Raw genomic sequence first — 22,131 nt, 5'->3', positions numbered from 1 at the left:
CTTAAAACGCTTGATTTTCAAATTATCAAGATCCCTTGATATCAATCTCTCGAAAACCATGATTTCTGGGCAATTAACATCCTTAGGAAAATTGAGGACACCAATTAACGTTGGAATAAGAATATAAATTTATTAAATTGAATGTATTAACTTAACCTCCTAAGGACTGGATGGCGGACGAGAGCATGGCAGTTAGCAACAGCAAAACCAATATCTATGGAAAGGTTATCTATTGGCCGATGCTAAAAACTGTCTAAACTGCAAAACTACACCCCCCTTATTAACTTCCGGTATTAACCTGTAGATACCGGACAAGGGTCCTCCTCACAGGTGGACTAACCATCTGTTGACACCAACACCATATGCAAACCTACTGACTACAATGCTCTCCTACCGCATAAAAAACTAAATTCAAAGTTCTATTATAAGCACCCATAAACTACCATTTGCCGGGTGGGAGGATGGAATCCGGATGCAGAAACAGGAAGAGAAGTGCATAAGCAAGCATTTATAAAGATCAACAAAACCCTCCTTTCTGTCCCTATTGGCTGATATTCTTTCTTCTGCAAGCAACATTGAATGGTGAGTTCTCATGTCACTCACTTGCATGATTTTAACTGCGTTCTGGCTAAATGCCTCACTTCAACTAGAGATGTTCACTGACCCCCATGTTTTGGTTTTGGTTTTAGATCTGTATTAAGTTCATGTTTTGGTTTTGGTTTTGTCAAAACCGCCCTCGCGTTTTGATTTTGGTTTTAGTTTTGGATCTGTATTTTTTTTTAGAAAAATTAATAAAATTTTCTAAAATCACATAATTTTGCTCTTTTTTTCCCTACATTATTATTAACCTTAATAACACTAATTTCCAATCATTTCCAGTAAATTTTTACCACCTCACAGGTCACAATATTATTTTCATACACTTTCGGACAAAGACTGCAGCAAGAAGGCTGGATGCTAAGTGACAGAGCAACGACACAAATGCATGGTAGTTCATAGCACATCTAGGAATCATTGCCCCACAGCAGTGGCAGAAAAGAAAAGTGGTGCAAATGGAATTGTCCTTGGGCTCTCCCACTCACTCTTATGTAAGTTATTGAATAGGACCAGTACAGTTTAACAAGCCAAGCATTCCAGCAAAAAACAGTGCCACCTTTGTAGCTGAAGTGCTTGGTTTGTTTGGGCCCCCACAAAACAAGCTACCAATAGCTTAGCTGCCTTAAGCCCAACAGTGCGGTCAATGAACTCTACCTTATTAAACCATGTCTGCTCATGCTCCATCTTTAATCTCCTTCTCCTCTGTGGATACCTCCCTCTCATCCCTAAATAACTGCCAAACTTATGTAGACACTGGAGTGGCATTAGATCTTCTTCAGACAGACTGTGACGCGGAACATGTGGGCAGCGTGAAATCCGTCTTGTTGGAATATGCTGCATTGACCAGAGATTTAAGCCAATATATAAATGCGGTTGAGAAGATCGTACTTAAGTTCAAATGTGAGCCACCAGATGAGATTCCGGATTAAAGAGAGCTTGTACATGAAAGATACACTGTGCTTCAGAAGAATAATACAGAGGAGGCCCTGAGGCAGGACCATAAATATGTCCAGTTTAAAGAACAGGTAAGAGCCCTGAGAAAACAAATTGGTGTGTCACCGGCCCCTGCAGATGAAGCTTTGGCAGATGAAGAAGAGGAGATCGCTGTCACCCAGAGCACTGCAAATTTCACTTGTCCTATAACAAAGTTGGAGACGGTGTACCCAGTGAAAAACAAAGTATGTGGTCCCACCTACGAGAGAGAAGCAGTTGAAAGGATGTCTGAAAACAAACTTCAGCAGGGTAATTCCGCCAGGTGTCGAGTAATTGGCTGTGATTACTCCGACATGAGTATATCGGATCTTGTTCCAGACAATGCCGTAAAAAGAGCCATTGATATTCACAGCAAAAGTAAGGTCATCACTGAGCTTCAAATCGGCCCCAATCGCAAAATAATTAAAATATAGCTAGGTACCTTGATGTAAAGTGCAGATTACAAACACTTTGTGCAATACTGATGAAACAGCAGCAAAGTGGAAGGTTTAAATATTACATATACACGTAAATTTAGACATCTATGCTTACATTGCTTCTGCAAGCAATGTTGTTCTGTGTTAATACAACCCTCCACCATCCTTTGGATGTTGATAGTAGGATCAGGTGTCATCAGTGTGTACATCCTCCTCACACAATATTAAATCATTCCCGCGTGAATACACCGTTACAGAAATCTCTCTACTTTGATGTTATTGCCAGCAAAGGCCTTCCTCGTGGAATTTGTAGTTTACTTTGATGAATATAATCTTTACCACATTTTTAGGAAGTAGCTGCCTACACCGATCGCTTTTAAGGTTTCCTTCTGTTGTGAAAACTCTTTCTGAGAACACACTGGAGGGTGGACAGCTTAGGTATTGCAAAGCGAGTTTGTACATGGGTCTCCAAATTGCATTTTGTCCTCTCAGTATGTAAAGGAACTGTCTGATGTGTCTATTTCAATGCTGTCATTAAAATAATCCTCCACCATCCTTTGGATGTTAATAGTAGGATCGGGTGGAGTAATGGCAGAGGTGTCATGATTTTTGGTCGCTTCTTTTAGACCAGACCTGTGTCAAAATGTTGTGCTGAGTCATCTGCATCATCCCTGCATCTTTTGGGAAAGCTAAGTTTTACCTAGCAGCAGTTTCCTGAGAAACTAAAGGAGGAGATGCCGTCGTTCCACATATCACTTGCGATGTCAATTTTCTCACCAGGAGCTCCTTTCAATTCTTGAGATTTAGGTCAGTTGGAAACAAAGAGAAGATATAGCTCTTAAACCTAGGATCAAGCACAGTTGCCAAAATGTAGTGATCCGATTTCAAGATTCTGATAACTCTTGGATCCTGGCGAAGCAACTAATGTACTTGATCTACAAGTACAACATACTTTGCGTAATTGATTTGTTTCATCTCCTTCTTCAGTTTCTCAAGCTGCTTTTCCAAAAGTCTAATTAAGGGAATCACTTGGCTCAAGCTAACAGTATCTGAACTCACTTCATATGTGACTACTTCGAAAGGTTCTAGCACCTTGCACAACACGGAAAGTATTCTCCACTGCTCTGGACTAAAATACATTCCCACTCCTTTCCCAATGTCATGGCTTGTAAAGTAAGCTTGGATGACTTTTCGCTGTTCCTCCATCCTCAGAAGCATATAAAGGGTGGAATTCCACCTTGTCACCACCTCTTGCTTCAGTTGGTGGCAAGGCAAATTAAATTGTTCTTGTAGCTGCTGCAATCTCCTACATGCTGTTGCAGAATGTCAGAAATGTCCTGACATTTTATGGGCAACAGAAAGCATCTCCTGCACGCCCCTGTCATTTTTCAAAAAGCTCTGCACCACTAAGTTCATTGTGTGAGCAAAACAAGGAATGTGATGGAATTCAACCAGCTGTAATGCTCTCAAAATATTGGTGGAGAGTTCAAGTGGGATAAGCCATGTATCAATGACATCCCTTAGTTGTTATAACAGATTGTCAGCTGTATGCCTCTTAGTGAATCCGATGATACACAGAGTAGACTGCCTCTGAAAAATTGGGTACATGCTGCTGCTGTTCCAGCTTGTGAAGGTGAATCATCAACCCAATGGGCTCTCGCAGTCATATAGTCTTTAGTTTGCCCAGTTCCGCTTGTCCACATATCTGTGGTTAAATGTACAGTGCTGTAGACTGGCAAGAACACTGCCACCTTTCCTGTTTCTGTGTGAGCCATGGCACAGTACAATGTCACTGGAGACTTTTAAGAACACTTATTATTTCTGTTTCAGCGCTGAACACTGCCACCTCTCCTTTTTCTGTGTGAGCTATGGCACAGTACAATGTCACTGGAGACTTTTAAGAACATTGCCAGCACTCCTCTTTCTCTTTCTTTAATTACTGCAGTGGAGACTGACAAGAATCATGCTACCCCTTTTGTGTGCCTCTGTGAATTGGCGCCAGATCTCCGTGAACGGCGATGCTTATAGATTCCAAAACTCGCGAGATCTGATGATGCAACAATGACGTCTTGCCTTATTTTCAGTTTTGAGAGCGCGCAAAAGTACAGAGCCAGCTGGGATCTTCAATGCTCAGGTGGGCTTGGTTTGCATCTCTGTTTATTGTTAAGAAAGTCATAGTATTCAGACTACTACTGTTACTGTTAGTGTTTTTCTAGCACCAACTGTCATTTTACAAATGTATCGACAACTACTTAGTTCTGTTAGCAAAAATAAAGACTAAATAAGTAGTTTTAATCTCAACATTAAATCATTTTTATTTTTTCTAAGATGTCCCATCAGTAAGGTGACATTAAAATATTCATGGGTAAACAAATAGCAATGTTATCTTCTTTTCTATAATGTAGATATGCTAGTTATTTGACTGATGAACTGTCCATGTACAGTATTTAAATCTTGATAAAGTAATTTGAATTGCCAGTCAAAAACATTGGACAAAATACCACAGAATTCCTCACTTTACCAATTTATTTCAATAAATTGATATTTAGAAGAAGAGATAGTAGCTTCTACTTTGTCAAAATTATCTTATTGAGTTGATGACTATTAAAAGAAGTGTCCCCTTCATGAAAAACAGCACCGGTATGGGTATTAGTAGAAAAAAAAATAATTGAGCTCATCGTTTAGCTAAAATTACAGCTACACATTGGTGTTCTAGAACAACTGTTACAACAATTACAGCAAAATTAGGGTTTTCATTGAAGTTATGATTCTGTGGACACAATAGAATTCAATTCTTTAAAACATATCCTCCCTTAATTGCCATTGGCACCTGTTGTATCTTTTCTTATTTTTTATCCAGCTTAGAGCAATTGAAAAACGTCTGATATGTGGACATTTTCTATTCACTTTTCCTCTGGAGGAAATTTAAGTGTACAAGAGGATTGTTTCCACTTAACATAATTGAGACTTTCATGCAAAAAAGATGTTAATCTATGGGTTGTGGTCAGGGCCGGATTAACCATAGGGCTAACTGGGCTACAGCCCAGGGGCCTATGGCATCCAGGGGGCCCTTGAAAGAGCTCAGCAGCAGTATTGATCGGTCGGGGGCAGGGGCGCCCCAGCCCGATCAGTGCTGCTGAGCACTTTCCCTGCAGTACTTCCCCGGCGCACTGTATTCTCCTTACTGAGGAAATCTCATGAGTCTCACTTTCACGAGATCTCCTCAGTAAAGAGTGTACAGTGAGCCGGGGAAGGAGGAGAAGGAGGTAAGTGCCGGGGGGGGGGGGGGGGGGGGGCGGGGGAGGCCTCCATTCCCTTAATCCGTCCCTGGTTGTGGTACATGTTAGAAGGTGCTGCGTTTATTCAGCAATGCATTGTATTTTAATGTGAAGTTTGTGTTGACTGTTTGCATGTTTTTATATTACTAAACCACATTATAACAGTTACACGGTGTTTACATCTGTTGTGGCCTAGGTACACTATTGTATATACATTTTTTTCCAGATTAATGGTTCATATGTCTACTTAAATGCACTCCATAATTAGAAAATAGATTAAAATATACAAAGTTGATCCTTTCTTAACCCAAGGGTTGTAGCAGGTATGTCACTATGGGTGACACCAAAAAGTTGCTCCTCCTTTCCCCTTTCAGGTGTGGATTAAAATATTTCAGTATTTTCTTTAAAAATGTTACAATATGTTATAATATTCCAAATAATGGGGCAATGCAGAGTTGGTCGGAGATACACCCCAAATAGCAGGTGTTAACAATGCAAAGTTGCAACTATCTTAAGATGCATGCAGGTCAGCAAGAGTAGTACACCTTGTATATGCCTGACACATGACACAGACACTTATGTCCCATTTACACCCATGTTTTAAACCATTTATTTTATGTGTACCAAATGCATTTGTTGCTAGCCATCAATAAAACTTAAAATTCCTCTCTAATACATCAAAAACAACTCCTCATCGCTTACACATGCACATATAAGAATATTATACGTTCAAATGACAAAGAAAGCACCAGTCCGTGCCAACAGAGCATTTGCAAACAACCAATCACAAGCAGTTCGCAAGTGTTGAAGACTGTCATCATCATAATCTTCTTAAATCTTCTTAATCGGATTTGCACATGCCCCTGACCCAGGGCCGAAATGAGGGTTGTGTGACCCCCAGAGCCCAGCAGCCGCTCACTATTTGCCCATGCTGCATGTCCCAGATATATATGAAAGCAGTGCTAGAACAGGGCAGCACCGCATTTCAACACCTTCCCGGTGATAGATGAAAAGGCGCCAGCTTCATACAACGTTGTGACGTCACAATGCTGTCAGTGGAGTTTATTAAATGGGAATGTTATTCATTTAATGTTGGGCTAGTTGGGAGGAAGGAGGCTTATTTCTTAAACATAATCACTATTAATTTAATGTCGACCTGCTTAGGGTGAAGGAAGTATAATTATTAAACATTTGAGCTATTCATTTAATGTCAGGGCTGTCTTGGGGGAAACTGGGAATGATATCAATATAAATTCTGTGGCAGAAGGAGGCCTGTTTATTAAGAAAAAAAGCTATGGATTAGGGCCTGATTCATAAGGCATACACCCTGAATATACGTCTCTTGCCATATTGAGACTGACACAACACAGTGCAGGGTACATAAAATACATATGTGTTGTCCCAGCAGAATGCTGGGAAAAAAGACAAGAAAAGTCTTCACTTGTTGTCACCTATTAACAATATACTTATAAATGAAAAAATATTAAAAAGTGTTTTTCATCGCCCCCTCCCCCCCATAAAATACATTTATCAGGATGTTATTAATGTCTATTGTATAAAATGCATTTTGACAGTTGCTCTTGATCGCAAATAACATGTTCTTGTATGCATATGTAACCGTCATCACTATCACTCAGCACTTAGACCTGACCTGTAGCTGGTGCAAGTGATACGACTGAAAAACACAAACCTTGCTGAAAGGTCTCTGCTGCCTGCACTTGAGCTTTGCGTGTCATTATTGTACATTGGCTACAGACATACGCCGCTTCCCCTCCCCATTCCACACATGAAATCTAGATTTGTCACTCTAACTCACTGCTCAACATTTTAGGAGGTGAATGATAACTGTCTCTTTTCCAAACAGGACTCCAACATTCCAGGATTCGGCCATGCATCAATCAGCAGCACCAGGTAGACAAAACTACAAGAACAGGTAGGAGTGCATAGCACAGTGTTGGAGAATAGTAGAAGGCTACCACTGAATCTACTGAGGCGAGGGGGGGGGGTGGAGGTGCCAGTTTTCTCTTTTGCCTAAATATTTAGCTATGACTGTGCTCTGACCACCTGAAGGTAATAGGCTTTCACTGCTGTAAATGTGTCTTTTTCCCAGTCTGCATCTTTTCACAACTGCGTGAACAAGCCTTTACTGTACCTGGCCTATGTAATAAGCCCCCCCGTCCCAGCTATCCAGGTGCAGGATGGTGTAAGTGTCAGAAACATGCAAATCTGCATGGGCATATGTGTGTACAGTACACCCATTATTCTGGGCATGGGCTTTGTGAGGTCATGTAAGATTTGCTTGCAGATATGCCAACTGGCATAGTACACACTCTGCATCAGCACCAGTGTAAATAGTAAGCTTATTTTGTATTCTGAATTAATGATTTATAAGAGAAGAAATACACGAATCACAGCAGTGACTAAAGTAACTTACATGCCAGATTTATTAAAAAAAGCTTTTGTTCATGTTGGAAATTGGTCTGTTCAGTACATTGCCTTCTGGCACAGTAAGTTACATATTGAATCTTGCTTGTCATATAAGATTGATTGAACAGTCTCTTAGGTTGGAAAATTAGTAGTCCAAAGTACATCAGTATATATTCTCCTCTACCATGTTTCCACTTGAATGGGCTAAATTTAGAAACAGAAACTACAAAACCAAGGAAGCAGCCATAAATCATGCTCAGTCACATATCTCTCCTTCAGTACTTATCTAATGTTCAATGATTTTATATAAACAATTAGGGACACCTGTACATCGGCTCCATTTTACTGCAGATATCTACTCAGCCAATCATGTGGCAGCAACTTAATGCATAAAAACATGCCGATTTGATAAAAAAGTTCACTTGTTCTGACAAAACAACAGACTGGGGAAGAATTTGGATCTATGAAGTGACTTTGACCATGGAATGGTTGTAGGGGCCAGATAGGGTGACTTTTATTATCTCAAAAACTGCCCATCTTCTAGGATTATCACATACAACAAGCTCTACAGTTTACAGAGAATGGTGCACAAAATAAAAAATATCCAGTGGGCGGTAAATCTGTGGGTGAAAACACCTTGAAAACATCTTATTAATGAACAGCACGTCAAACATTGACATTCATTGGCTATAACTGTATGCTGTGCTAAACTGAATCCATTTGTCTGAATAAAATATGGTTTTGGTGAATTAGTCTCAAGTCTTTTGATTTAGATACAAGTGTGAATCTCTCTATAATATTGCAACTTCTTAGCTTGTGTGTACTTGTGCATGTACCAAATTTCTGTTAACTTTACAGTACAGTTATTAAGACATAGTTTTGGTTAATTACATGGCTACATGGGTCTCTGATAGGACCATTAGGTGACAGCAAAGGAAACTCATTAGTATGAAATTTTTATTCTAAAAAAGAATTAATTTGACTTAAATTGTCTCTCAGATTGTCGTCCCATGTCTCAACTACTATGCCCCTCCAGGCCTCTTGCTTACACTTACCTCACACCATTCTTTTTCTCACACAGACTATTGCATTCTCTGCAGTCAGGTTTTTGTTCCCAACACCTCTCAGAGCCTGCACTAACTAAGATAGTTATTGATTTGATCGATATTAAGTTTACTAATTGCTTCTAATTCTCCTAGTTCTTCTAAAGTGGAATTTAGTTATATGTAACTTGCACTTGTGGCCTCCAACGCCTGGAATAGGATCAGGCACACATAATTGTAGCATGCCTCAGGAGATGTGGCCTACTGAGAGATAACCACATCTTCAGATACACCCTTTATGTATAAGTACAATGAAAAGCGCTGTCTCCTTGTTTCCTTTGCAGTTTTTTGTCATTAAGGAGCATTCAGTCAGATCCTAGGGTCCTTCTTATGCTATGTATTTTGGATTTCTCCTTCTACAGGCATCTTGGAGGCACTTTAGACCATTTTAGGATATCTAAGTGATTTCCCAAAACGTTGACTACAGTTTCACTTTTGTTCACAGACGTGTACAGTTTTTGGTGTTTTTCGCTATTTTTAATGGTAAGTGTGCCCAGGCAGCAGTCACAGTTGACTTTGGAGTGCCCTATATACATTAATTTATTATATAATATATTAAATATAACACTTCACTTAACAAAATATTGAGTGCTGTGTGACATGCATGAAATGGAGATTTTCGACTATATATTGAGTTAGTGTGTATGTGTATATATGAACAAAATAGCTAATTGACTATTTTACTGAAAATGAGTACGCTTTTGGTATATTTTTAATATACGCACTATTTTAAGTGTAAGTATCACTTTGCACGGATAGGTCATGTCTCTAAAAGGGACGCCCATGCCCTCTTCAGCAGCACATCACCTATTAGTGGCAGGGCAAGATGTTATCTGGGCCCTTCATGCCCCAGTCAGACACTGATTAACAGATTCTGTGGCTGGCTGATTGGGACAAAGGGAGATGATAAAATGTAGCTTTGAGGAGATCAAAACACCTGGTTGCATGCAGTCTGATTGATTCTCTTCTAGTGTACGCCAGCAGCCATTCAGATTTCACTGAGCTTAATAACCAGAGTACGTGCAATGCCAGTGCTCTTCTTGCGCAGTGTGAGTAAAGGTGAATATTGTAGAGAATGTCCAACCAAAACTAATGTAACAACATGGTGTGAGCATTCCTGGGACCATTCAGATATTAGTAACGACCTGAGAAATTGCAACCTTTAAGATAACTATAGGGGAAATTCACAGGGGCATATTCAATTAGGTTTCTGGTCCGCGATAATGCGCGTTACTGCGGAACCTGCGCAGTATTGACGGTAATATGGTACCGATTTTCCTACGTAACCCTATGGGGTGCGCATGGAAATCTACGTTATTGCAGTACCGTGGATTCATTTTGCGGCACGTTCCGGTGCGTTCCGGTACGTTCCGGCGGACCGGAAACCTAATTGAATATGCCCCACAGAGTGGTACAGGTTAGTAGAATTTATTTTCATGTTAAATATAGTTATGTTACAATGTTAATCCATAATGAAATCCAGCCACTTTTCTTTTTCAAGCTAATTATTACATAATACAATGCAGCCAATAAAAAAACATAAAAATAAAAAGCATATAGTTTATATTGCATTGTAAGTAGAATTTTATAAAAGCCAGACCGATACAGTTACAGATAAAACATTTTTTATTGGATGCGTTCTAGGCAAAGCACATTGCCAATTATGTGATATAAATGTATTCTCAGTAACAAATACCAGTGCAGAATATACTTGAATTTTGTAACATACATATTTATACTTGACCTAGAACAACAAGTAAATAAATTATATATATAAATCTCCCAATGCAAAGGGATAGTATTATATATACACATACATGTATAGTAGCTTTTGCTTCCAGTTAATGAGAAAAATGATGGGAAATTAAAATTTAAATTGCCTTTAGGTCTTGGCAGGTCTGAAACGCCTTTAGTGTAACCCCCAGCGAAACTTCAGCAAGGCAGTGACAGCTGTACATTTTCAAGGTATAATGAATATATATTTTCTCCCCAGAGCATTTAGCCAAGTTGGCTTTTGGCTATCTAGAAAAAACAGATATTATTCTAGACTATATATGTCCATTATTTTGTTAATAAAATAAAATGTTATAGCTAAGGATTTTAATTTCCTAAAATGATTATACCCATTATTCCTGTATGTCATATATCAATAATCAATTTCCTTATGGAATATTCCTGGATTTTTATCTAGATAGGTAAATTACAATTTTGCAATCAATCTTTCCATTTTTCAGCCAGTACCATAAGGGATTAGGATATCTGATTTATTTTTTATTTTTTACTGTTTTAAGACGTATAAAAATGCCTAGTATTTATTGATCTGCCACTTTAGGGAACTATTTTTATCTGGACTTTCAAAATACTATCGTTCTAATATTTTCAGATTTAATCACATGGCTAAGAAAGTTATATTTAACTTTCTAATAAATAATTTATATGTGATGGTTTCTATTAAAATAACCATGTTTTCTTCAGAAATATTCTTGTCATCTGGCAAAATAAATATAAATAAAACAATAGTGAGATAGCAAAGCAGAGGTCAGAAGTTTCAGCTAGATTTACCAACATGACTATTTTACATATGTAACAAGAAAAATAGACAACTTTTTTCTCTGATAATAATACAGAATTTAACCTCTGCTCTGGAGAACAATACAATTTTTTTATGGTAGTTGAATTATAGGAGTGTACCACAATAAATACAAATGTGCACTCTTCATATATGGGTCTTAGTGTTCTAATGTCTATATGGCTGCAGTGGAGCAGAGCAGCACAATATGTAATATCTGGTTATTACATTCAAAAAGTAGAGCAGAGCTGATTTCCATCACCTCTTAGGCGGTGGAAGATTTCAGGGCATGGAGGAGGTGAGGGAGTGCCACACAATGATTAATCTCATTTCCATGTACATGCACCTTAGCTCCCCGCCTCTTGGACAGTGACAGAGAAGTGGTAATTATGAAACAAAGAGTGCACCACTTATTCCTCCTAGTACATAGACCCTATGAATGCAGCTAATCCCCAAAAGGGATTATTCAGATACTAGAGTTTGCTCCTACAATTTTACAAGTGAAACATAACAGGGAGAGCTCTGAATATACTAGCATTGATCCTGGTACTTGCACGCCTCTGCTGCTCTCATTAGCTAGTTTATACTACAGGTCAGACCCGAGGGATGCACTGCTGCTTGTTTGAAAAGACGTGTGCAGATGCCAGGATCAAGATCCCAGTACCACATTGCTGTAAACATGTCATCTATGCTTGTAAATGAAAGCAAGTCATTAAATACAATAGCTATTTCATAATGAGCTCAGCAGATTTACCAAGGATACCTGTTCAGTAAGGTCTTATCCACTAGTCTTATAAGCAGACATTCTTATGAATCACTCTTCATAATGAACTGAAGGGACACTAAACACAAAAAATAAATACTTGTTTAATTTTGCAGAGCACTTTCTGTGCAAAGGGAATTGCTCTGCAAAGGGGGATCTCTGTGCCATTGGCAAAGGTTGTATACGTAATATATATGGAAAGAATCCAAAGTGCAAGCAGTCCTAGAAAAATTCTGTCCATGTTTTTTTTAATATGTATAACAAATAGGTTACTCTCAATTTAAGAGACAGTTCTCATGACCAGCATATTGTCTTGCATCAGAGAATGTGTAGAAAAATGGTAGAAAATGTTGGAAGCGTGGCCATAGTCTGGTCTGCAGCCATACCCAGTGAAGCCATCTGCAACAAGGGAGAGCATGTTATCTAGCCTCATACCTGCATTAGGGAGAGAAACACATAGCTAGATAACATGCAGCCTAATAAAATGCCCTGAAAGCAGCCAGAGAAGCAGAGAGTCTGCACAGCATGTTGTCACTGAAGTCTCTGAGAACAGACTACACAGACTGTGTGGGTATTGTGAATGTGAGAGTCTTGCTACCAGTCAGCGTAGTAGTGAGACTTTACCACTCATAGGGACAGAGAACAACGAAAAGAGCATCACACAATGCAGACAGAGAAACCAGTCACACAGTGTAAGCTGCAATAGCAACAGACAGAGCTTCTACACTGACAGACAAGGCTACAAGACTAGTGAAAAGGCTGTCAGTCTGTTAGAGAAGACTGCAAGATTGTTAGGGCTAATTGCAAGACAATGAGAAGGGAGTGACAGTTTCATAGAGGAGTCTAATATAACCAAAGATTAGCCTGCTGAGAATGCTATAGAAGCTGCAAAGGAAACTGAGGATCCAGGTTCTGCTCAAGGGGAAAGAAAGAGCTCAGCACAGAGAGAACACGGGTTCAAAACACAACCCAGAGATCCTGGGAGAGTCCAGGGGGTAAATGTATGAAACTGCGATTTGAGTTTTTCAGTGATTTTCTTGGGCGATTTTAAACTCTCTGATGTATGAAAGTTTGAGTTGATAGTAAATCGCCAGTAAAGTGATTTTTCCAAAATCGTCGAGCGAGTTTCTGTTTCTGTTGAATCTCTGGCGAGTTTGACTAAACTGCTGTCGGGATAGGAGTTTTAAAATTGACACACATCGCCGTAGACTGAATTTTGGAATGTCAATATCACAGGTTAATACATATGGTAACTTTCAACATAAAATCGCAGGTGATCTCGAGAGATTTTAAATCGCTGGAAAAATCGAAGCTTGATACATTTACCCCCAGGAGTATTGCAGTTGTCTCCTCCTTTTTCTATTTCTTTGTTGTTAGATCATGTGCCTGCTGTTGATGTTGCTTTTGCCAGTTTCACATGGCGATATGGTGAGGCAATGCCACTGGAGATCACTCCAGATCTTTGATTCATCTTTTCAGAGTTGGTCAGTGACTGTTGCATATGTAAGTAACTTGCCTAACACTGCACTGCACCACACCCAGAGCTATTTGCCTGTAAAATAGTCTGTTTGTAACAGAGGTACAGCCTTCAATTGCCCTACCCTGCTGGGCTGACTCCACCCCTTTTAGCTACATGTAACTACATTTAACATACCTGCAGAGGAACAGGGTATCAGAAAATCTAGAGACTATCATGCTTGCTATAATTCTGCATATTCTAAAGTATAATCTAAGCAGAGACATTCTCAAACATTGCATTGTTTGTGTTAGCCTAATACAGATTGTGAGTTACTATCATTACATTGCAATCATACCAGATTATTATTCTGTGCTAATGTCCATTTTAATAATCAATTGTATTCAATTGTAATTCTATTTTTAATACAATATTCCAGTACAATAGGAATGTTCTTACACTCTTTACTTTTTCAATACTACAAAGGATGTTGAAAGAATAAAATACAGCTCAGTGTTGAAACATTTTTAGTTGTGACTTTTTCCTTTTTTGCACTAAAAACCTTGTATTCACTGTTATGTTTTATCTTAACAACAGTATAAAGTAGGGATGTGCACCGGCGACTTTTGAGGTCTCGTGTTTTGTGTTTTGGATCCGGATTTTCGTTATTTTTGAGGTTCGGATTTGTCTCGCAAAACACTTGACGAAAGGTCTCGGTTCGGATTTAAGGTATTGGATTCGGATTTTTTTTGAAAAAAACATAAAAAGTTTAAAAATCAAGTTTTTGGGCTTATTTTCACTCCTAGGCTATTATTAACCTCAATAACATTCAATAACAAGCATTTCCACTAATTTACAGTGTATTCTGAACACCTCACAATATAGTTATTAGTCCAAAACGTTGCAACAAGGTATCTTTCTGGACTGCGTAGAGGAGTGGGTCACCACAATATCTATTAAAAACCCTGAACTTTTATGATTCGCACCAATAAATGTACCTGGACTGCGTAGAGGAGTGGGTCACCACAATATATATTAAAAACCCTGAACTTTTATGATTCGCACCAATAAATGTACCTGGACTGCGTAGAGGAGTGGGTCACCACAATATCTATTAAAAACCCTGAACTTTTATGATTCGCACCAATAAATGTACCTGGACTGCGTAGAGGAGTGGGTCACCACAATATATATTAAAAACCCTGAACTTTTATGATTCGCACCAATAAATGTATCTGGACTGCGTAGAGGAGTGGGTCACCACAATATCTATTAAAAACCCTGAACTTTTATGATTCGCACCAATAAATGTATCTGGACTGCGTAGAGGAGTGGGTCACCACAATATCTATTAAAAACCCTGAACTTTTATGATTCGCACCAATAAATGTACCTGGACTGCGTAGAGGAGTGGGTCACCACAATATATATTAAAAACCCTGAACTTTTATGATTCGCACCAATAAATGTATCTGGACTGCGTAGAGGAGTGGGCACTGGGCACCACAATAAAATATATAAAAAACCTTCAACAGATCTGCATTACACTACACATACGGCTGCTCCTCCATCCTCTCCATCATATACATGTTGGAGTTTTAGCGTGTGACAACCTCTTGTTTTTGATAATGTCAGTGCATTTGGAATATTTTTCAATTTACCCCACACCACTGAATGTACTTTATCTATGATACGCAATACGCATCTATCTATCTTGACTGCGTAGTGTGGTGGCCCCGGTACACAATTTGGTACCGGGGCCACAATACCTCCTCCAAACATGCTCCAGACAATTCGTCATTGACAGACCCCAGACAGACAGGGTCGTAGTGTTATTGTTTGACTTTGTAAACCCAAAAAAATGTCCCTGTTGCACATAGTCGTGCAATGAAGACTGACTTTTTCATTTAAAGGCACGATCTTTAAAGTGTAGTGTTTGTAAGTCTAAGTCATATTATACTTTTGGTAAAATTGGTTTTTTTTGTTCCTCTTTATGGTAATTAATTAGTAATAGAATTAAAGTAGGAAATAGAATTAAATAGAATTAAAGTAGGAAATAGAGTGGTATAGAGTTGTAGTGTGGTATAGATAGAGTGGTCCACACAATATAATAATAAAACCCTCAACTGGTCTGAATTCCACCAAACAAGTATCTTGACTGCGTAGTGTGGTGGCCCCGGTACACAATTTGGTACCGAGGCCACAATATAATTTAAAAACCCTCCACGTGTCGGAATTCCACCAAACAAGTATCTGGACTGCATAGTGGGGTGGCCCCGGTACCCAATTTGATACCGGGGCCACAATACCTCCTCCAAACATGCTCCAGACAATTCATCATTGACAGACCCCAGACAGACAGGGTCGTAGTGTTATTGTTTGACTTTGTAAACCCAAAAAAATGTCCCTGTTGCACATAGTCGTGCAATGAAGACTGACTTTTTCATTTAAAGGCACGATCTTTAAAGTGTAGTGTTTGTAAGTCTAAGTCATATTATACTTTTGGTAAAATTGGTTTTTTTTGTTCCTCTTTATGGTAATTAATTAGTAATAGAATTAAAGTAGGAAATAGAATTAAATAGAATTAAAGTAGGAAATAGAGTGGTATAGAGTTGTAGTGTGGTATAGATAGAGTGGTCCACACAATATAATAATAAAACCCTCAACTGGTCTGAATTCCACCAAACAAGTATCTTGACTGCGTAGTGTGGTGGCCCCGGTACACAATTTGGTACCGAGGCCACAATATAATTTAAAAACCCTCCACGTGTCGGAATTCCACCAAACAAGTATCTGGACTGCATAGTGGGGTGGCCCCGGTACCCAATTTGATACCGGGGCCACAATACCTCCTCCAAACATGCTCCAGACAATTCGTCATTGACAGACCCCAGACAGACAGGGTCGTAGTGTTATTGTTTGACTTTGTAAACCCAAAAAAATGTCCCTGTTGCACTTGCACATAGTCGTGCAATGAAGACTGACTTTTTCATTTAAAGGCACGATCTTTAAAGTGTCAGAAAGAGAGAGAAGACACAGGAGAGGAGAGTTGTAGCTGGGGACCTGGGGTGGAAGCTCCCAGGCTCCCCCAGCATTGCCTGGAAGTCTGAGCGTGGTGACTGAGCCAGGGCAAGGAATGTGTGCCCTGGATGAGGGGGAGAACTCCATGCCACTATAGTGAACCCAAGAGAGAGGGGGACACTGCACATGGAAGAGGCCCTGGAGTGAGGGCTGCTACAAGAGGCATGGTAGCTGTAGTGTCAGATCCTGAGGCTGAGAGTACACAGAGTGACGTGTCAGAGCACAGGAGACATTATCCCCGCAGAGGAGGGATGAGCTGCAGTTGAGAGGTCTGTTGTTGAAATAGGACATGCACACTTTAACAAACCAATCATTTCAGCGACAGGGCCTACCAAACAACTTTGACTGAAATGATTGGTTTGTTTGGGCCCCCACACCAAAAAAGCTATTCATCTCTCCCTGTACAGACTAAACAGGCTCTACTGAGGCAAGATGTCGTCCTCATCCTCAACCTCTGATTCCTCTCCCCCTACAGTGTGTACTTCCTCCTCATCACACATTATCAATTCGTCCCCGCTGGACTCCACAACCACAGGTCCCTCTGTAGTATCTGGAGGGCAGTGCTGTACTTCATTGAGGAATTGATTATTCATTTTTATAAACATCATTTTTTCAACGTTGTGAGGAAGCAACCTCCTTCGCCGCTCACTGACCAGGTTCCCCGCTGCACTAAAAACTCTTTCCGAGTACACACTGGAGGGGGGACAACTCAGGTAAAATAGAGCCAGTTTGTACAGGGGCTTCCAAACTGCCTTTTTTTCCTGCCAGTAACAATATGGACTGTCTGACATGTCTACTTGGATGGTGTCAGCAAAGTAATCATCCACAATTTTTTCTATTGTCACAGCATCCAATGCAGCGAGAGTAGACATGTCTGCAATGGTTGGCAGGTCCTTCAGTCCGGACCAGATGTTATCAGCATCCCCGCCAGTGCCTCTTTTGGGAAAACTGAGCTTTTTCCTCGCAGCCATAGATGTGGAAGAAAATGAGGGTGGAGCTGTTGGCATGTCACGGTCCTCTTCAGAGGACAATCTCCTGACCAGCAGGTCTTTGCACCGCTGTAGATTTGTGTCCGCCGGAAACAGAGACACAACATACGCTTTAAACCGAGGATCGAGCACGGTGGCCAGAATGTATTCCTCTGACTTTAAAAGAGTGACCACCCTCGGATCCTGGCAAAGCGTACGAAGGGCTACATCCACAAGAGCTACATGCTTGCTGTAATCGCAATGGCTTACCAGCTCCTCCCTCACTTTCTCCAGCTGCTTCTGCAACAGCCTGATCAGGGGAATGACCTGACTCAAGCTGGCAGTGTCGGAACTGACTTCTCGTGTGGCAAGTTCAAATGGCTGCAGAACCTTGCACAACACGGAAATCAGTCTCCACTGCGCTTGACTCAGGCGCATCCCCACTCCTTTGCCTATGTCGTAGGTGGCTGTGTAGGCCTGAATGGCCTTTTGCTGCTCCTCCATCCTCTGCAGCATATAGAGGGTGGAGTTCCAGCGCGTCACAACCTCTTGTTTGAGGTGATGGCAGGGCAGGTTCAAGCTTTTTTGATGTGCCTCTAGTCTGCGGTAGGCACTGGCTGAATGCCGAAAGTGTCCAGCAATTTTGCGGGCCACCGCAAGCATCTCCTGCACACCCCTGTCACTCTTGAGGTAATGCTGCACCACCAAATTAATGGTGTGGGCAAAACATGGGACGTGCTGGAAATTGCCCATATTTAATGCCCGCACAATGTTACTGGCATTGTCTGACACCACAAATCCCCATGAGAGTCTAAGTGGGGTAAGCCACTGGGAGATAATTTCCCTCATTTTCTCTAATATGTTGTCAGCGTTGTGCCTCTTATTAAAGCCTGTAATGCACAATGTTGCCTGCCTTTGCATGAGCAGCCATTTTGTAGATGCTGCTACTGATGCAGCTGTTGCTGTTGCTGCGGAAGGGGATGCATCTACCCAGTGGGCTGTCACAGTCATATAGTCCTTCGTTTGCCCAGAACCACTTGTCCACATGTCCGTGGTTAAGTGGACAGTGGGTACAACCGCATTTTTAAGAGCACTGAGGACACTTGATCGTACTTCTCTGTACATTTTTGGTATCGCCTGCCTAGTGAAGTGGAATCTCGAGGGGATTTGGTACCGGGGACACAATACCTCCATCAACCCTCTAAATCCCACTCCACTGATGGCGGACACCGGGCGCACGTCTAACACCAACATTGCAGTTACAGCCGCAGTTATACGCTTTGCAATAGGGTGACTACTATCGTATTTGGTGGTCATGGCAAACGACTGTTGGACGGTCAATTGTTTGGTGAAAGACTTAGCGGTCTTACGACTTCCCCTCTGGGAAGATGACCGACTAACAGCAGCAACAGCAGCAGTGGCAGTAGTAGGCGTACCGCTGCAGGATTCCTCGGATGAATCCCGTATTGAGGAGGACTCAGTCTGGCTGCTGACTTGGGCTGCAGGACTGAATCTGATGGAGATTGTGGAGGAAGTTGACGAGGAGGGTGTTGCTGGTGTGTATCCAACTGGACCACGGGATTTAGGTGTCCCTGTACCGATGAGGGTCCTAGCCCCAGTTCCTGAACTAACCACTGAACTATGAAGGTTATTCAGGTGACGTATAAGGGAGGATGTTCCTAGGTGGGCAAGATCCTTACCCCTGCTTATTTGAGCTTTACATAAGCTACATATTGCCATACATTGGTTGTCTGGATTTGGATAAAAATAACTCCAGACCGAAGAGGTGCATTTTTTGGTCTTCTGACCAGGCATGACGATGGGCTTTTTCATCCCATGGACATCAGCTGTTTCCCCCCCTGGTGCCTCATTTACAATAACCACATCACCATCCTCATCATCAAGTTCCTCCACAGCACCAGCTACATCATCAATAGCCTCCTCCCGAGCCACCTCTTCCCGTACAGTGATGGGAAGGTCAGGCTTGACAACCACCAACACCCTTGGACTCGCCTTGGGGATTTGTGATAATTTCTCTTTAGAAGGCAGAGTTGTTTGCTGTTTTGTTGCTGACAGCATAACTCTCTTCAATTTTTTGTAGGGGGGGGGAGGAGGAGGAGGGCTAAGATCCGTGGGTGAAGCTGAACCACTAGTCATGAACACGGGCCAGGGCCTAAGCCGTTCCTTGCCACTCCGTGTCGTAAATGGCATATTGGCAACTTTACGTTTCTCCTCAGATGATTTTAAGTTTCTCTTTTTGCTACTTTTTCTTAACTTGGGCTTTTTGGATTTTACATGCCCGGTACTAGGAGATTGGGCATCGGGCTTGGAAGACGACGTTGATGGCATTTCATCGTCTATGTCATGACTAGTGGCAGCAGCTTCAGCATTAGGAGGAAGTGGGTCTTGATCTTTCCCTACTTTATCCTCCAAATTTTTGGTCTCCATTATATGTAGCACAAGATACTGCAGAATGTGTGAACTTGGTAATATTGCAGTACCAATGGACTTATACTGCTGGATTGGTTTTGCAAATTTGGTTATAATTATTATATATTTTTTTTTTTTTTAATTTTTTTTTTTTTTTTACTTTTTTTTTATTTTTAAAAAACTTGGGAATAGTGGGGAAATAACTATGCCCTTAGAAGCACAGAGCACAGGACACAGCACCACTGGACTGAACAGGACACGGCACAGGACCCAGCAGCACTACGGAACTCAGCAGGACAGAGCACAGGACACAGCACCACTGGACTGATACTGCAGAATGTGTGAACTTGGTAATATTGCAGTACCAATGGACTTATAATGCTGGATTGGTTTTGCAAATTTGGTTATAATTATTATATATTTTTTTTTTTTTTTAATTTTTTATTTTTTTTTACTTTTTTTTTATTTTTAAAAAACTTGGGAATAGTGGGGAAATAACTATGCCCTTAGAAGCACAGAGCACAGGACACAGCACCACTGGACTGAACAGGACACGGCACAGGACCCAGCAGCACTACGGAACTCAGCAGGACAGAGCACAGGACACAGCACCACTGGACTTTTACTGCTGAATGTGTGAACTTGGTAATATTGCAGTACCAATGGGCTTATACTGCAGGATTGGTTGTGAAAATTTTGTGGTAATTAAAAAATATTAAAGTAGTTTTTGGTATTTTTTAAAAAAACTTTTTTTTATTTTTTTAAACACAGGGGAATATTGGGGAAATAACTATGCCCTTAGAAGCACAGAGCACAGGACACAGCACCACTGGACTGAACAGGACACAGCACAGGACCCAGCAGCACCACTGACCTCAGAAGGACAGAGCACAGCACACAGCACCACTGGACTGATACTGCAGAACACAGCACAGCACAGCACAGCACAGCACAGCACAGCACAGCACTAAACAGCACAGCACAGCACAGCACTAAACAGCACAGCACAGCACAGCACAGAACTAAACAGCACAGAACTAAACAGCACAGAGGACCACCTAACACACCCTCCCTCTACCCTGATCAATGCCCGAGTGAAGATGGCGGCGACTAGCGGGGAATTTATAGGATCCGAGTATCGCGAGATCCGACAACGGGATTATGAGTCAGAGCCTCAGTTTCACTTTTGAATTTGGCGCCAATACCCGGATCTGTCTCGGATCCGACTCGGATCCGCAACGTTCGGGTGGGCTCGGATTTCAGAAATCCGAGTGCGCTCATCCCTAGTATAAAGGGGAAAGATCATTCATATTTGGTTTTCTCACAAACTCTTTTATGAGAATTTGTAAATGCTCTAAATAATTAGATGTTTTGTGTATTTATTTGCTTATTTTGATGCTGTCTGTAATGAAGCAAATGTAACTAGGATAGCATAAACACTGCCAAATATGTATGCTGTATTTTTTTTATTTTGAAAGTCAACATTAATAAATACATATTTCTGGTATGCGCAAAGCTGTCCCCCAGACACTGTTTATAAATATCTCTTATGTACAACTATTTTTGTTGTATGTGAGTTGCGCTTTTGTGTCATGTATTGTTGAGCATTGCTTAATACCCTTTTCCTTCCCTGAAATAATGCCTGGTTAACACACTACATCCACCCTCATGACTGGCGCTTGTGTAGACTCCTCCTGCCCACATAGGTGTCGATTTAGTGTGATGTATCACAAAGGAGACAGACATAGACAACTGCTTTTGTAATTATGAATTAGACAAGCCATTGTCCAAACACACGGATGAGGGACTATTAGAGACGATAAAGTGCTGGTGTATATCAACCATAGATAAATGTAGTTATTAGATGGAGCATCTCTGTCAATTGCGTAAGTGAACAGTCAAAGCAATGTTTTGCATTGCAAATACACTGCTACAACTGCAACACCTCCAAAGATGCACTTGAACGAGCATGTACATATATTTTTATTTCCAAGGAATTTGAGACATATAAACATCACGAAAACAATTCAGTTGTGCATAATTTTGAGTT

At 40.7% G+C, this 22,131-nt stretch overlaps 1 pseudogene; it reads left to right on the top strand.

The window, feature by feature from the left end:
* Window positions 1–1,262: 1,262 nt before the first annotated feature.
* On the top strand, window positions 1,263–2,003 carry LOC142157935 (E3 SUMO-protein ligase NSE2-like; annotated as a pseudogene).
* The last annotated feature ends 20,128 nt before the right edge of the window (window positions 2,004–22,131 follow it).

This window comes from Mixophyes fleayi, chromosome 5 (genome assembly GCF_038048845.1).
Source record: "Mixophyes fleayi isolate aMixFle1 chromosome 5, aMixFle1.hap1, whole genome shotgun sequence".
Classification (NCBI taxonomy): Eukaryota; Metazoa; Chordata; class Amphibia; order Anura; family Limnodynastidae; genus Mixophyes; species Mixophyes fleayi.
This window is presented reverse-complemented; position numbering and strand designations above follow the sequence as displayed.